General features: G+C 45.5%; 1 protein-coding gene across 1 annotated transcript in view; it reads left to right on the top strand.

The window, feature by feature from the left end:
* The first annotated feature begins 201 nt into the window (after positions 1–201).
* The window catches only part of LOC137521707 (sodium-dependent neutral amino acid transporter B(0)AT2-like), a 139,793-nt gene continuing 122,200 nt past the window's right edge, over positions 202–17,794 (top strand). Inside the window, exon 1 of the mRNA XM_068241345.1 lies at positions 202–282. The gene's annotated coding sequence lies outside the window, so the exon portion shown is untranslated. The remainder of the gene's footprint in view (positions 283–17,794) is intronic.

The raw sequence follows: 17,794 nt of genomic DNA on the forward strand, positions 1-17,794 counted from the left end.
TGGATCTGCCACAGACTGATTGCTTTACTCAAATGTGTGCGCTGAAATAGGGAAACCCCTTGTAGAATTTCTAGTACTAATATTACTGATATTTTTCTATTGGACACTGGCTAGCAATAGAAGAACTAAATAACTCCCTGTACTGATTACAGAACAGAGAGAGAGGCGCTCAATGCTATCTGGCTTTCTATGCTCCGGCCTGAGGAAGTGGGCTTGCACCCATGAAATGCATTGCCTGTGCTAAATAAACTCTTTTTGGCTTATGAGATTGTCATCACTGAGGTAAGCCACCTAACCCTTTTTCGTTTTTCCTGTTGGTTTTAACTCAGTTTTACTCACACCTGGGCACCTCTCTGCCCTTTTTGTTCACTGTACAGGAGAGTTCCTTCTTTCATTCACTGAATATTGCAGCGTTCAGAATTAGTAATATAATGGATATGGCTATTTTTATTTCTCCATATTTTTTATGAAAGGTTCACAATTTTGCACATGAGAATACTCAAAAATTGCACACATGAGAACACTCTCGGGGTACTTTCACACTATGGGCTTTTCTCTAAGTTCTCTCCTAGGAGATCATTTTTCGTCTTCCATTGAAAATAACTTTTTACCAAAAAGTAGGTGAAAAAGTACTGTCTTTTTTTTTTGCATGCTGTTTGCTTAAAAGGCATTTTATTGATAAGGTGTGAAAATATCACCTGAGAAGGCTTAGGAGAAAAAGTCAATTGGAATGGGCCCAATGTCCGTTGTGTCGCATTGGACAATATATATTTACATTGTCATTTCAGTGACGCTTTCATACTAATGTAATTATGTTGCCGATTGCAACGATTTCCGGTGGAAAAGCACACAGCTTGAAAGTGCTCTAAAAAATATATAGGCATGAGAAAACACATTTTTGGCACATGCATTGAAAAAAATACGTACCGTATATACTCCAATATAAGCGGGCCTTGTGTATAAGTCGACTCCAATATTCAACCATCTTAAGCTGGAATTTTTTTTTGATTCAAGTATAAGTCTACCCAGCAAAGTTAATGGCTGCACTTGGGGCTCAGGAGGGGTTAATGACTGCACTGCATACGGTATTGCAGCCATTAACCCCCCCTGTCCCTAAGTGCAGCCAATAACCCCTCCAGGCCCCCAAGTGCTGCAATTATTCACTCCCTTTTATGCAGCCCAGTATTTCCTCTCGGCCCCTTTCCTTGTTAATTGTTTTGATTCCAGGACTTTCAGATCTGTGTTTTCTTGGCATTTCCTTTCCTCAAAATATCACTTACCACTGGGTACATTGCTGCAAATGGGAATGTCACTATTAGTACACACATTACTCTGTGTGCTCAGTGCTGCCCGTGACTCGTGTATAAGTCAACCCCTATACTTTTATGAAGTGAATCATACCTACATTTCTAGACTTATACTCGAGTATATACAGTATTCAAAAAGGTTTGTCTTTTTTTGTAAAAATACATATCTTCCGAAAATGTATTATATCTCAGACAAAAATCGGAGTCAATTCCAATGTGAAAAGGTGAAAATGTCAATTCCAATGTGAAAATGACTTAGGCAAGCATTTTAGCCCATGCGTAGGCAGAATATGAGACTCAGCTATGGCAATTGCAACTTTTTTTTGTTTGGTTATTTCTTTAGAAATTTGATTTACATAACCACTCTTGATATACAACCCTGACAAGTTCTTAAAGGAACCCTAAACAGACCTGAAAAAAATAATAAAGTAACCTGGGACTTCACCCAGTTCCCTGTAGCCTGTCCAAGAGTCATGCGCAACTGCGCATTTGCGCGGCCTGTCTATGCGCCCGTCTCAATCACGTGCCCGTCTTTGTGAGCTTTCTGCACATGTGCGGTTCTCGAAAGAATGAATCGTGTATATGAAGGCGCGTGATACAGCCCGTGCATGCACACGACAGGTCGAGCAACTAACGGAGCTGCCAGAGGGAAAATGGAGGGGGCCTAGAAGACGCGGTGGGACCTCAAGGGCTGGGCTGTAAGAAGCCCCAAGTAGCAGTGGTTTAGCAATAGGGGTTGCAGATGTCTGGTCCACAACGGGGTCCTCGGGCCTGCTATCTTGCCTAGGGCCCCATTTCCTCTTAATCCATTTCAGGTTATTAGTACATGTTCTTGTGACTCTTGCATATGAACTTTATCACATGGTTCCTCTAATCATGCTGGACCTTGTCTCCTGATGACAGATATTGATGGAGCCAGCCAGAATCCAGCAGTCCTGGCATTTTAATTGGTGCTGGATTAAGTGCTCCACAGATTGTGAGCTACAGTGATTGTGGCAGCCTTGGCAGTCACACTGTTATAACCGGCCTTGTTCTTCCTTGTTCAAATAACAGGTATATTTACTCAGGATATGGCAAAAATTAACCTGCCCAGATCTTGACATTTTCATAGGACAGGGGCAACTTTATCTGCTAGTAACAGTTCACTTATACATAGTACTTTTAGTTTCATGACATTTCTTTATATCAATTAAAAAGACACTGAGCAGACCTAAAAAATGGAATATTGACCTTACCTGGCAGTGGCATAGCAAAGGAGCTATGGGCCCCAGTGCAAGATTTACATTGGGCCCCCCAAGCACTCTATCCATAACCATAACAAATGATATGGCGCACCAAAACCTGGCAAGGACATCCACAATGGCAGAGGTACAAGAAGGGGATGGGGGACAGTTTAACAATAACTACTATTCAAAGCAACTATAGAAGTGATTACTAGCACAGTACCAACAGAGAGGTACTACAGTGATTGAGGGAGGACCCCTCTGGCCCATGGGCCCCACTGTGGTCTCAATCTACACGTTCCCTATTGCTGCGCTACTGCCATGCGTGTCACGTTTGACACACAGGGTCCATCACCATCTCATATTGCATCTGCAGGGCTGGATTTACAATTATAAGGCATTGTAGGCATGTGCCTACAGGCGCCTGATGATGGAAAGGCAGTTTACTACCTTCCCATAGTGCCTCCCTCCTTCCCAATGCAGAGTCCCGAGCAGAGCGTAAATGAGAGGTTACTCTCCCAGCTCTGGGCATTCCATGGATCTCCCTTCCGTCACAGGCACCACTAGCTACTTAAAACTGAGGATAGCTCTGGCTACCTAATACTAATGGGCACCTGTATATACTTATGACAGGCAAGGGAAGTAAGGGAGACGTGACAGCTGGGACAGCCAGCACACTTGCGGTTCAGAGGGTGTTTGTAGGATCATGGAGGGCAAAGTCTAGGGTGCCAGGACATCTGTGCCTATAGGCCCAAGTGATGTAAATTCGAGCCTGCACATCTGAAGACAGCAACCACAATGCTCACCATGCTGAGCATGAACAGGAGCAGCTGACAGGGGATTAATACACCACCTTCAGCTTGTCATGGAGAAAGAGGCCTAAAAGAGGAAATCAGTATTCAGTCATGGATCGGAGTCTTTGCCAATCACACTGCATACATATTTGGGCTATTGACAGATCTAATATTGGCATGAGGAGTTAAAGCCATGCAATGTCAAGACAAGACACACAGCATTTACATCATGCTTTTCTCCTGGTGGACTCAAAGTGATTCATGGCTGCGGCACTAAGGGCGCGCTCCACGTTAGACCAGGATCATTAGGGAGACTCGCCCAAACACTCTTTACTGTTTTACATACTGCCTAGAGCTGGGATTTAAACCTTGGTCATAGGCTGAAGTCCCACTGTACATTGGGCCTAGATTTATTGTGCTTTGATATTTGATTGGCAGAACCCTGTGCAGAGTCCTGCCCTTCCATACTTGCCAGAAGATTTTCAGTTTCTTTTTTTTTTCCCAATAAAATTTTTATTGAATTTAGTATGACAAATGAAAGATAACCATAATATTCATAAACATGAATGAGAATAAACTGACAGTGAACAGGAAATATTGAGTACAATTCCATAGCAAAATTACTCATAACCTTTAGTAGGAATTAGAGCCAAAATGCAACTATTTACAATAAACCTGTATGATAATGAAGATATAACTAACACTTTTTTTGTAATAGCTGTAAACATATATGATGTGAAACAAGGAAAACCACTCCACTGTGCTGTGGTAGACAGTGCAGGATCACAGGCAGCCAACCCAATAGAAGCACAAAAAGTAAGATCCGCAGCCATGTCTTCACACGTAACTTTATTTAGGACATATCCCAGGACAGTCAAACCTGGTAGCTGACATGTTTCAGACCGAAGCCCTTAATCGTAGCTACTTTACAGCTCTCAATGTCAGATTAAAAAGGAGGAGAGTACAATCACAGGCGGAGCATTTGTTGTGATTCTGTCTGCCAGGCAGTAGAAATGAGGTGACGTAGTAAGAGGTGTTGGTTGTTTTTGTTAGGGGAATGAATGCAAAGTTACTGGTAACAATGCAATTGGGAATGTAGTGTCAGATGTTTTATTATTATGTATTATATAGCTCTAACATCTTCTGCAGCACATTACAGAGTACATAGTCATGTCACTGACTGTCCTCAGAGGGCCTCACAATCTAATCCCACCATAGTCATAGTCTAATGTTCTACTATATTATTATTATTTATTTATATAGCACTGTCATCTTCTGCAGCACTTTACAGAGTACACAGTCATGTCACTGACTGTCCTCAGAGGAGTTCACAATCTAATCCTACCATTGTCATAGTCTAATGTTCTACTATATTATTATTATTTATTTATATAGCACTGTCATCTTCTGCAGCACTTTACAGAGTACACAGTCATGTCACTGACTGTCCTCAGAGGAGCTCACAATCTAATCCCTACCACCATAGTCATACTCTAATGTCCTACCATATTATTACATTGTGCATGGCTGAGAGAGGCCTTTTAGGAATTCCTGGGTTTGCCCGTGACTCCATACATTCGCTTCACACACTTGTGAATGACACCCAGCATACTATACTGTGTGTAGCTTTTTCATATATAATTTTAACCCAGGATGTCTTTTTTTAGTGTAAAGCTCCTTTGGCTCATGAGCCCCGCCTGACAATCATCCTGTTTTCTTGCATTCCTTTTGATGCTTTGCCCAGAAGAGGCTTTGATCTCCTCTCTCTGGCTATTCCAGTACAATAGGTTTACATTCCACCTGACCTGACTATATTCTTTTCATTCCGGTCACCAACTGTGCTCCCAAATCCTTCTCTGGCATCTGTGGGGTTCTTCTTGGCTCCAGCTGTGAATGACCTCGGATGGGAACCTTTCAATACACTCTGACAATGTGCTGAACTCAAATATACTTTGGAAAGTGCTTTTTAATGCTCATCTTGTGCTTTATTGAGGTCAGCTTACCACCTTCAGCAGAGCGGAGGAGAGATTCCAGTTCTCTTCTTAATGAAGGGTGCTGTGAGCAGGGCCGGTGCAAGTAACACTTGGGCCCTAGGGCAAAATTAGCCTGGGGGCCTCCCAACAGACACCCCCCCCCCCCGACCAAAAAGCATCATTAGGGGCCCATTGTTGCAGCCAAATTTCCCTCCTGGGCCCCTGAGCTGGCTGCTGACCCTCCCCCAATCACCTCCCAACTTAACTGTGCTCCCTGGGGCCCTGCAGAGTCTATGTCAGTGTAGTGCCTCACCTCCCTGCCAGCACAGATGAGACGTTACTCTGCCAAAGACTGTGCAGAGGCGCCGTTAAGATGGGGGAGGGACACCTTGGGGGCCCCTACAGGCTCTGGGGCCCTGGGGCAATTGCCTATTTTTTCCTATGGTAGCTCCAGCCCTGGCTGTGAGGCCTTGCAGTGCTGGCTGCATTGCAGAGGTCATGAGTAAATCTGATTCCCTCTGCCAGCACCCAGTCTACAGCCATTTTACGGAACTTGGCACCCACAGTAAGGCACTTGTATCAGGATACACCTTTAAAGGGAAGATCCACGGACTGTGATAAAAAAAAATAAAAATACAAATCCACTTACCTGGGGCTTCCTCCAGCCCGTGGCAGCCAGGACGTGCTCTCGGCGCCGCTCCGGAGGCTCCCGGTCTTCTTTGGTGGCGCACCCGACCTGGCCAGGCCCTCTTCCAGGTCGGGCTCTTCTGCGCTCCAAAATGCGCCTCACGGGGTCGCGCTGACGATATCAGACATCCTCCGGACTGTACTGCGCAGGCGCAGAACTACCCGGAGGATGTCTGATGACGACAGCGCACCCCCGTGAGGCGCATTTTGGAGCGCAGAAGAGCCCGACCTGGAAGCCGGCCTGGCCAGGTCGGGTGCGCCACCAAAGAAGACCGGGAGCCTTCGGAGCGGCGCCGAGAGCACGTCCTGGCTGCCACGGGCTGGAGGAAGCCCCAGGTAAGTGGATTTGTATTTTTTGATTAGCGTGAACCTTCTCTTTAAAGCAGCAGGGACAGACAGCCATACTATCCCAGGAAAAAAAACACATATATAAGTAAATACTTGTTCTACTTACATAACATACATATTGTACTGTCCCCGTTTTGATTTCAGTGAATTTTATATAGTAAATAAAAAGAAAACTGTTCCAGGCATTTTCCATCTTTACTGCCTCTGACTGAAGCCAATTCCGATGTCATTTCCTCCCTTACTCTTTTATTTTTCTCCAAGAAACTGCATTGTCATATCTAGCTTGATTTGTAAACATATGTGTGCACAGCATAGATCATCTTTCAGCAGCTTCTGCAGAGAGGTGAGGTGCATTTCCCTTCTCATCCTCAGCCTGTTACACTGAACTGCCCACAGCCAATCAGTGAGGAGCAGGAATGTTGGAGGGGAAATAACGAGCATCCAACAAAGTTGAAAAAGGCACTCAACAAGCTTCAAACTTTCGTTTGTGGTTTATTTGAGCATGGACACATACATGTTACGGGTCACCTGACCCTTCCTCAAGTGGAAGGATCACTTTAGAAAGGGTGTGGTGACCCGTAACATGTATGTGTCCATACTCAAATAAACCACAAACAAAAGTGTGAAGCTTGTTGAGTGCCTTTTTCTACTTTGTTGGATGTTACAGTGATGCAGGAGTGGTGGACCTGCAGGAAAAGTGCACCGGCAAGAGCTACCTTAACTAAGTTCCAAGGGAAATAAGAAGCATCCCTCTCATTGTTAATGCACCAGAGAGGAGTCATAAGATTAATTTCAGCAGAAACATTTATGATTATATTGGAATGCTTGAAATGCAGACTGCATGTAGACTACATAATAAACACAGATCTGTAGGTACATGGAATTTGATTTTGTGGCTGATAATCCCATTTAAAAGGCAGGAATTCATCATTTGTAAAATCTTGCTAGATAGCTTATGTGCAGGGGTTCACAAAATAACCCTATTTGATTTAACAAATACTGTAAAAATATTACCTTATGCTTTACATCAAGATTATACTATTTCTACCACACCTCTCTTTGGCACAACCCACAACTTCCTGAATTTAATTCCATTCCCGACCCTGTTTTTTGGGAAAGGACTGGGATTATATTATTAGGACACATACTAAATGGACAGAATCTTGCCTCATTTGACACCCTGCTGAAGCGCTACCCCACAATTGCACATCATCATTTTAGATATCTGCAATTAAAACATGCTTTTCAAACACAGTTTAATGATTTACCTATCTACATTGAACCTCACAACATACTACAATTAATTGAAAAAGGTCCCACTAAACACCAAATAGGAGACATTTATAAGGAACTAACAGAAAGTGGGGCCTGTGACCGTACCCTAGTATCTAACCTAGTATCTAAGGAGAAGTGGCTCAATGAGGGACTGGTTCTAGAGGAAGACGACTGGGATGAGGCCTTGGAGGCAGTTAAAAGGGTCTCTGTATGCATTAAGGACCATGCCACCCAGCTATATATTTTACATCAGGCGTATCTTACTCCATCACGTGTGGTCAAATACAATGCCAATGCTAGCAAACTATGCCCAAAATGTGGATTCGACTCCCCCTCTTTTTTCATCTAATTTGGAGTTGCCCTCAAATAGTTGCTTTTTAAAAACAAGTAATAACATTTTTACATGACAAGATGGGTTCCCCAGTAACCCTTGACCCAATTTTGTGTGTGCTGGGTGTCATCCAGGATGAGGGTCTACAACCTTGCACTAAGACATTTGTTCGAGAGACCCTATTTGTGGCGCCGGGAGATAGCCCTGAGGTGGCTGTCTCCTGTCGCGCCGCCGCTCTCTGGTTGGATTAAACGACTAGATGATGGGTTGGCCTATAAAAAATTGGTCTATACACATAGGGGTCGAATCCCTCAATTTCACCTTATCTGGGATCAGTGGAAAAACCATAGATAAGCTCCTGTCTTTTATTCTGTATGCCTACTTCACTATTACAAAGACAATGGCGTGACACTTTATATCCTAAATTGTGGTTATATAACAGCTCCTGCAGTTTATGAGTCATGCACTGTCATACTTTAATGTGCCATTTTCCCTTACTGCTCCCTACTGTTCTTAAAACTGCATTTGACATGTACAGTATACTCACTTTTACATGCTATACTTTGTAGATGTTAATGAAAATGCCCTACCTGTTGGTATCTCCTGATATGTAGAATATAAGTAATAGATGCGTGGCATCTATATTTGCTCTGTGCCTATGTTTACAATTGCTCCTGTTATCACTTATTCTCTCTGCATTTGCAGTTTTTTCCTGTACATGTATTATATGCTTAATAAACTTTATTGGTTTAAAAAAAAACCTTAATTTTCTTACCCGTCATAGGTAGCTACAAATGCCCGTTATTAGGTAGCTAGAGCTATCCTCAGTATTCAGTATTCAGTAGCTAGAGGTTCCCCCGACTGAAGGAGGGAGATCTGGTAAGTGGGATGCCAAGACCAGGGTGAGTAACCTCTCATTTCATTTACACTCCGCTCCGGACTCTGCATAGATAAGGCAGGAGGGAGGCACTCTGGGAGTGGAGTGAGCCGCCTTTCCATCATCAGGCGCTTGTAGGCCTTATTGTAAATCCGGACCTGTTTGCTGCTATATTGGATTCAATACAGATGCTTGTATTGAATCCAATACAAATAATTTGAATTTGTCACCTGATGTGTGATGTATGCCCGACACCAGAGGATGCACGAGGCGTGATCAGAGGGACACGCAAGGGACATGTGATGGCCGAAGGACAGTAAGCGGCAAGGGAGGAATCGCCGCCAGGGATGGCCAAGAAGAAGACGGGAATACGCACACAGGAAAGCTGCGAGGTGAGCAATTGTAATCCGACAGACATGATTGTTCCGGAGCCCGCATACACTGCAGGTGCTCACGGAATCCATGCAAGTCTATGAGACAGTGTCCTGTCCTGAGCTAAATATAGATAATATTAGGTAGTGTATTCTGGGCTGGGTAAGTCGCGGTCAGTCTATTTTTATATTATCACTATACATTTTATATTTACACAAAAAAGACAAGCAGGAAGCCAAGAGCGAGATTTAAATTCCAGCACCACAAGCAACATCGTAAAACATGCCGAAAAAAGCAGGAGCCACAATCCCTGGATATAACATGTGTACCTTGGGATACTGCCAGCGCATTATGCACCTTATGTAACAGCGTAAAGAACGGGAAGATCACAGCAAGGAGTGTGGATGTGAATTGTTACTTGCGAACTTCAAGTTGGAATTCACACTGTGCATGAATACATTAATTATGGACAAAAAAAAAATCTTAATTCCACAGCAACAAAAATAGTGGATAGCACTGTGGTCTTGGAGCGCTGGGGCAAGGGGTTCACTTACCCCCCAGGATCCGGTCTGCATAGATGAAGATTGTTCAGAATTTTTTCATTTTGAAGCACACTGGATGGTTAACAGGGATGATCTGTGAAAAATGCTGACCATGCAAAGTTACAGGAAGGTCTTAATTTATTAAGGCATCTTTAGTGAGGTGCTGTGATATGATAAAAGATTCTTATTGACACAGTGGGATTGCTGAAAGACGGCAGCGCTCTGAGGTCAGTGGAGCACACAGCGCTCCTTCCCTATTGGCCAGGCGGTGGACACGTCCTCAGTACATGCTCCGTCATTGTAAACAATGACCACATGCGTACCGGCATGTAAGCGCACTTAGTCTTTGCCCGTGATAGCCTTTGGTGGGCTTGTAGCTGAGTGGCATTCACGCCAAATGCTGTGCAGTTGCTGTATCAGTGCCTTGCAGATTGGATTCCCGTTGTGACCCGGCTTATTCCTGACCACGCTGTTCTCTGGTATCCGACCTGGCTTGTCCTGGCCTCGCTTCTGATTGACTACACGTTGCCAAACTCAGATTGTCTAAAGGATCTGCATGAGCGCTGCCTGCCCCGACTTCGGCCTGTCTGACCACGCTTCAGCACTACTGATACTTCGCCTTGATAGCCTCAGCTCTGAATCCTCAGGTGACTCTGCAAATATATTGTACTGCATAACTTCTGTTCTGGCGTGTTGCTATTTGGCCAGGCTGTTTGTGACATCTACCTGCAGGGGTTTAGTTTGTTGCTAGGCAGCAGTTTTGAGCAGGTGTTAGGGCTGGGTTAAATGTTAGTCATATGTACATACAGTCTAACCTATAGCAGATACCAGGCAAGCCTGACAAAAGTTTTTTTTTTTTATAAACTCAGGCCTCCTGTACTAAATTAAAAAAAACTCTTGCTGTGGGTCAAACACAGCTGACAATAAAATCATGCCTAGCAAATTGCAGGAGACCTGTGGTATTAATGACTTAGTTATCCAGTAATTCTGATCCTTCTTGGATGGCAGAACACAAAAAGTGTCCTTTAGGATCTTTCTAGTCCAACCTTGTATCACTAAACTAGGGCTCAATCCTGTGTCCTTTGCTATTCATGATGTACATACTACCACTTGGAAAAGTCAACCAGAAACATTGCTTGAAATACTGCTGCGATGCTAAAGACAACGACCTGTATTAATCCTTCAAACTTGGTGCAATAGATCTTCATACAACAATTAAAGCTTGCTCAGTCAAACTACAGGAATGGTTGCATGACAACTGGCAAAACTAAATGCTAAAACCCCCCTGAAATTCTTGTCATTGGAGTTGAGCACCTGGCAACCAAAACTGCTCCACTCTCAGTCAGCACCACTGAGAATAGGGATCTCAGATTTAAATTGTTCCACCATGTGTGCAGTTTGAGTATTAATGAACTGACTGGAAAGTAAGATTTAGAAAGGAGTTATCAGATGTTGTGAAACATTCCTGCTTACACCTAAGGAAACAATTCATCCCAACAGCAGATTTTCCAATCAAGTTCACACTTCCATCAGAACATGGCTGGATTGTTGCAGTGCTCAATATACAGACTTTCCCAAACAGCTCCAGCCTGGTCACAAACGAACCTGTCATTGTCACATAACTAGAGTGACCAGATTTTTGTTGGTTCAACCTGGGACGGGGGCAGGGGGTATCGGCGCGTGTAGGTGTGCAGAAACTGTGTGATGCTATTTAATAGTATACCGTAACCCCAAAGCAGCAAACATAGCCAACTATGACCATTAAATAATAAATGCAGCAAAAGTTACCCCAGACACCAGAAAATAAACGCAATGTGGGCAACATGTCAGCACAAAATAAACGCAATGGGCAACATGTCAGCACAAAATAAACGCAATATGTGCAACATGTCAGCACAAAATAAACGCAATGTGTGCAACATGTCAGCACAAAATAAACGCAATGTGAGAAACATGTCAGCACAAAATAAACGCAATGCGAGAAACATGTCAGCACAAAGTAAACGCAATGTGAGAAACATGTCAGCACAAAATAAACGCAATGTGAGAAACATGTCAGCACAAAATAAACGCAATGGGCAACATGTCGGCACAAAATAAACGCAATGTAAGCAACATTTCAGCACAAAATAAACGCAATGTGAGCAACATTTCAGCACAAAATAAACGCAATGTGTGCAACATTTCAGCACAAAATAAACGCAATGTGAGAATCATGTCAGCACAAAATAAACGCAATGTGAGAAACATGTCAGCACAAAATAAATGCAATGTGAGAAACATGTCAGCACAAAATAAACGCAATGTGAGAAACATGTCAGCACAATAAACGCAATGTGAGAAACATGTCAGCACAAAGTAAACGCAATGTGAGAAACATGTCAGCACAAAGTAAACGCAATGTGAGAAACATGTCAGCACAAAGTAAACACAATGTGAGAAACATGTCAGCACAAAGTAAACGCAATGTGAGAAACATGTCAGCGCAAAGTAAACGCAATGTGAGAAACATGTCAGCACAAAGTAAACGCAATGTGAGAAACATGTCAGCGCAAAGTAAACGCAATGTGAGAAACATGTCAGCACAAAATAAACACAATGGGCAACATGTCAGCACAAAATAAACGCAATGTGAGAAACATGTCAGCACAAAATAAACGCAATGGGCAACATGTCAGCACAAAATAAACACAATGTAAGAAACATGTCAGCACAAAATAAACGCAAGGTTGGCAACATTTCATCTGGAAAAAAAAAGCATTTACTCACCTGACTGAAGTCTCCTCTCGCTCCTGGCCGGCCTCTGGCGTGCTGCTCCCGGGACTATCTTGCTCCTGCACTGCAATCTCCCGCGCTGGCAGGCAGAGCAGGGCTACGGCAAGAAGGTGCCCGAAGCCCTGTACTGGAGACACATATTGTCTCCAGTACAGGGCTTCGGCAGCCATCTTGCCGTAGCCCTGCTCTGCCTGCCGGAGGAATATGCAGGCTGCTGGGGAATAAACTGGCGCAGGGTCTATGAGACGCTGCAGCCAGTTCATGCGATCGTACGGTGGCCAGAGTCCCAAGGCCGGGACGTCCCGCAGCTAAAAGCGGGATGTTTCCCGGGACCTCATGCAGCCTGGGACAGCACCCCCTGAAGTTGGGACGCGTCCCGGGTAAAGCGGGACGTTTGGTCACCTTAACATAACACAAACTCTATGTTCACTTCACAGGTTACTCATGAAGCACACTTCAGACTTGACCTACTAACATTTGAAACCTTACACAACACAGCCACAACCTCAGATCAGGATTAGTGTTGATCGAACACCCAGTTATTCGGGCTCGGGTCGGCTCGGCCGAACATGGTCCAGATGTTCGGGATATTCGGCCGAACACTGAGCCTAATTGAAGTCAATGGGGACCTGAGCATGCCTGAAAAAAATGTGCAAAGTGAGGGAAACTTCTGCAAAATGGGTTGATGGGTTGGAAATAGTGGGGGGGGGGGGGGGATTTACACATAGATCTAAAGGTGGGTACACACGTAAGATAAAAGTCTTTGGAAACTTTGGAAAAGGCAAGATCACAGACCAATTTTACCCCCTTCCATGTAGCATGAGAGCCAGCCATACCTACACACAGGGGCGTCTCACCCACCAGGCAAGTATAGGCCGTTGCCTGGGGCGCCATGAGGTGGTGAGGCGCCATGAGGTGGTGAGGCGCATTCCCCCGCCTCTGCTACCGTGACCATGTTTTTTTTTTTTTTATATTATATTACCTCCCGACTCAGTCCCCGGTGCTCGGCACGCTACCATGTGCTCAGCAGTGCCTCCACCTCCACTTCTCCCCAGCCAATAGAGCAATCAATACTGCTCTTCTCTGCCAGGCTCCTTCTTTAAAGCTGTGCCCCTTCATCTCAGTAGCCACACAGGTAAAGTGTTTACCTTGTGTGGCCCAGCCTTTAACTCCGCCCCACGCCAGTCAAACCAGGAGCCAGCGGCCAGCCAGCTTATGCCCCCGACAGTCTGACCCCCACCTGTGTCACTGGCTGCACACAGACACTGGAGCGAGACAGCCAGGGGACAGATGCAATCACAGAGAGAAGAATGTGATGTGTCCGTGTTGGAGCCCCGCCCCCGCACAAGACAGCAACACAGCCCGGGAGAAGGGAAGTTTCTGCTCCAGAGTAGTGATGGGAATTCCGGCTCTTTTCAGAGAATCGGCTCTTCTGAATCGGCTCCCATTAAAGAGCCGGCTCTTACGGCTCTGAATCGGCTCTTCATTAAATATCACTAAACACCACTCAGAATCGGAGTAAAAGCCCCGCCCCCGTCTCCATGACAATTCCAGACTGCTTCTCTGACTGGGGCAATCCCTCCTTCTACTGCTCTGCTCTGCCCCATACACTCCTACAAGCTGCAAGAGGAGGACTACATCTCCCAACATGCCTCAGCGCCCTTTATTGCAGAGCAAAGCAGAGCTCTGTGGGGCGGCTGAGACATCGGTTCTTTCAAAACTGAGAACCGGCTCTTGTCGTTCGCAGCAAAGAGCTGGCTCTTAGAGCCGGCTTGTTCGCGAACGACCCATCACTACTCCAGAGATGATAAGCTGCATGCACAGGCAGAAGAGAAGGTATGCAGGCAGGCTGCTAAGACCACTTCCTGTCCTGTGTGCAGACTCCCAGTACTGTTATAACTGCTAGAATGTGCCCTGCTCTTTTGATACTAGAGTTTTCTTTGAAAGCTGGTTAGGCTGTAGGCTGGTAAAGCTGTAAACCTGTGCTTTAGTGCTGTGCGGTCTCTCCCTCTCCCCTCTCTGTTGCGGACCGCAACGCATAAAAAAATACACGTTGCCGCATATCTATGCGTGCAGAATGCGGCAACGCGTATTTTTGTATGCGTTGCGGTCCGCAACATCGCTAATTGCAGTAGAGAATGCGTCCAATAATACGCATGGCGGCCGGCCGACTGGTGAGTCGTCAAAAACGAAACTAAGTGACAGCGGGGGACCGGAGGATTCCAGAGCGGCTCCGAGGGCACAGGACTGCTGCAGGGGGCTGGTAATAGCCCCAGGTAAGTGAAACTCTTTACCCACCGTTCAGTTAAGATTCCCTTTAAGCCAATGCAGTTTATCGACATGCATTTATAAATTTTATACAAATGGAGAACTAAAAGTACTGGTTTTTTTTCAACAATAAGCAAGAGCAAGATTCAATAAACTGTGTTTTTTTTGATGGGCACAACTTTTCCCAGCTGGAACAGACAGTACTGTTTTTTTTTAAGAACACAAAGCAACCGTAAAATGCAATAAACTGTGCTTTTTATGATGGGCACAAGTTTTTGCAGCTGGCAGCAGGAAAAAGGCTGCCCTCAGTGTCCTGGCACAAACACGCTGACAGTGGTTGGCCTGGGACCAAATATGATGGGCATGGTGGCTGCTGGCTAGGGATGATCTGAAAGAGCAAATTTCGTTCCACCAGAATTGCGGAAGTCTGCCCGCGCTAAATTCCGTCGCCATTACATTTCCGCTGAATTTTGCGAATTTCCACGGAATTCCGCATTCCGGCGGAAAAATTAAAGTAATCGCAAATGAAACCTTGTTTTTGCTAAATGGTAGCCCATGGGACCTAGTGGCTGTTCCACTGGTCATTTTTTATTTTTTTTGCAGCAGCAGGAGGTGTCGCTTAAGCCATGGGACCTTGCGGTGGTCCCATGGCAGTCGTTTTGGCACCACAGGAGATGTTGCTTAAGCCATGGGACCTTGCGGTGGTCCCATGGTGGTCGTTTTGGCAATGCAGGAGGTGTCACGTAAGCCATGGGACCTTGCGGTGGTCCCATGGTGGTGGTTTTGGCACCGCAGGAGGTTTCGCTTAAGCCATGGGACCTAGTGGTGGTCCCATGGCGGAAGTTTTGGCAACGCAGGAGGTGTCGCGTAAGCTTTGGGACCTGGCGGTAGTCCCATGGCGGTGGTTTTGGTGCCGCAGAGGTGTCGCGTAGGCTATGGAAACTATACAAAATGGTTGGGATAGGTGAGATAGCTAGGGAGCTGGTTGCTAATATAGGATTTATTGGTTTTTGTTTAGACTGTAATTGGAGCTGAAATAATTCTGATTTTCATGCAGAAATCCGTTTGGGTGGTTTTTGTAAGCCTCTAATTGGTGCAGAAATTCCTATTTTCATGAAGAAATTCAGTAATTCTCACTTTAAGCTTCTTCTAGGGGCTTTCTTGTGATTGGCTTACAAAAATCCGCATTCCGCCGGAATTACACATCGTTCCGCAGCATAGCGCTATAGAAATTCCGTTCTGATGCGACGGAACGGAACCACCAAATTCTGGCCGGAATTGCGGAAAACAGAATTCCGCAGAATGCCGTGAGCATTCCTACTGCTGGCAGTGCCTGCTGGCAGTGGTGAGGCAGGTGCACTTTGGCTGGTAACAAACAAGATGGGCACAGTGGCTGCTGGTAGTGTTGGGCGAACAGTGTTCGCCACTGTTCGGGTTCTGCAGAACATCACCCTGTTCGGGTGATGTTCGAGTTCGGCCGAACACCTGACGGTGCTCGGCCAAACCGTTCGGCCACATGGCCGAACTAAGAGCGCATGGCCGAACGTTCCCCGAACGTTCGGCTAGCGCTGTGATTGGCCGAACGGGTCACGTGGTTCGGGCCCGAACGCGCTCTGATTGGCCGAACGGTCACGTGGTTCGGGTAAATAAATACCCGAACCACGTCATATCTCCGCCATTTCTCTGTGGGTTTAGCTTTGGGTAGGCAGGCAGGGTAGTTCGCTCTCCAGCCACGCTAGCCAGGGTCCCCCCCAGTCATTGTGTGTCGCTGCTGGGAACAGTAGTACACCGCTCGCTCAGCCACACTATATATATAGCATTGTTTACTGCCACTGTGTACCTCGCTCAGCCACGCTATATATAGCATTGTGTTTTCTGACACTCTGTGTACACGGCTAAGCCTGGCTATATAGCATTGTGTGTACTGCCACTGTGCACCTCGCTCAGCCACGCTATATATAGCATTGTGTTTTCTGACACTCTGTGTACACGGCTTAGCCTGACTATATAGCATTGTGTGTACTGCCACTGTGCACCTCGCTCAGCCACGCTATATATAGCATTGTGTTTTCTGACACTCTGTGTACACGGCTTAGCCTGACTATATAGCATTGTGTGTACTGCCACTGTGCACCTCGCTCAGCCACGCTATATATAGCATTGTGTTTTCTGACACTCTGTGTACACGGCTTAGCCTGACTATATAGCATTGTGTGTACTGCCACTGTGCACCTCGCTCAGCCACGCTATATATAGCATTGTGTTTTCTGACACTCTGTGTACACGGCTTAGCCTGACTATATAGCATTGTGTGTACTGCCACTGTGCACCTCGCTCAGCCACGCTATATATAGCATTGTGTTTTCTGACACTCTGTGTACACGGCTTAGCCTGACTATATAGCATTGTGTGTACTGCCACTGTGCACCTCGCTCAGCCACGCTATATATAGCATTGTGTTTTCTGACACTCTGTGTACACGGCTTAGCCTGACTATATAGCATTGTGTGTACTGCCACTGTGCACCTCGCTCAGCCACGCTATATATAGCATTGTGTTTACTGCCACTCTGTGTACACCGCTCAGCCAGACTATATACCATTGATTACTGACACTCTGTGTACACCGCTCAGCTAGACTATATACCATTGTTTACTGACACTCTGTGTACACCGCTCAGCCAGACTATATACCATTGTTTACTGACACTCTGTGTACACCGCTCAGACAGACTATATACCATTGTTTACTGACACTCTGTGTACACCGCTCAGCCAGACTATATACCATTGTTTACTGACACTCTGTGTACACCGCTCAGCCAGACTATATACCATTGTTTACTGACACTCTGTGTACACCGCTCAGCCAGACTATATACCATTGTTTACTGACACTCTGTGTACACCGCTCAGCCAGACTATATACCATTGTTTACTGACACTCTGTGTACACCGCTCAGCCAGACTATATACCATTGTTTACTGACACTCTGTGTACACCGCTCAGCCAGACTATATAC

This window comes from Hyperolius riggenbachi, chromosome 6, assembly GCF_040937935.1.
Source record: "Hyperolius riggenbachi isolate aHypRig1 chromosome 6, aHypRig1.pri, whole genome shotgun sequence".
In the NCBI taxonomy this organism is placed as follows: Eukaryota; Metazoa; Chordata; class Amphibia; order Anura; family Hyperoliidae; genus Hyperolius; species Hyperolius riggenbachi.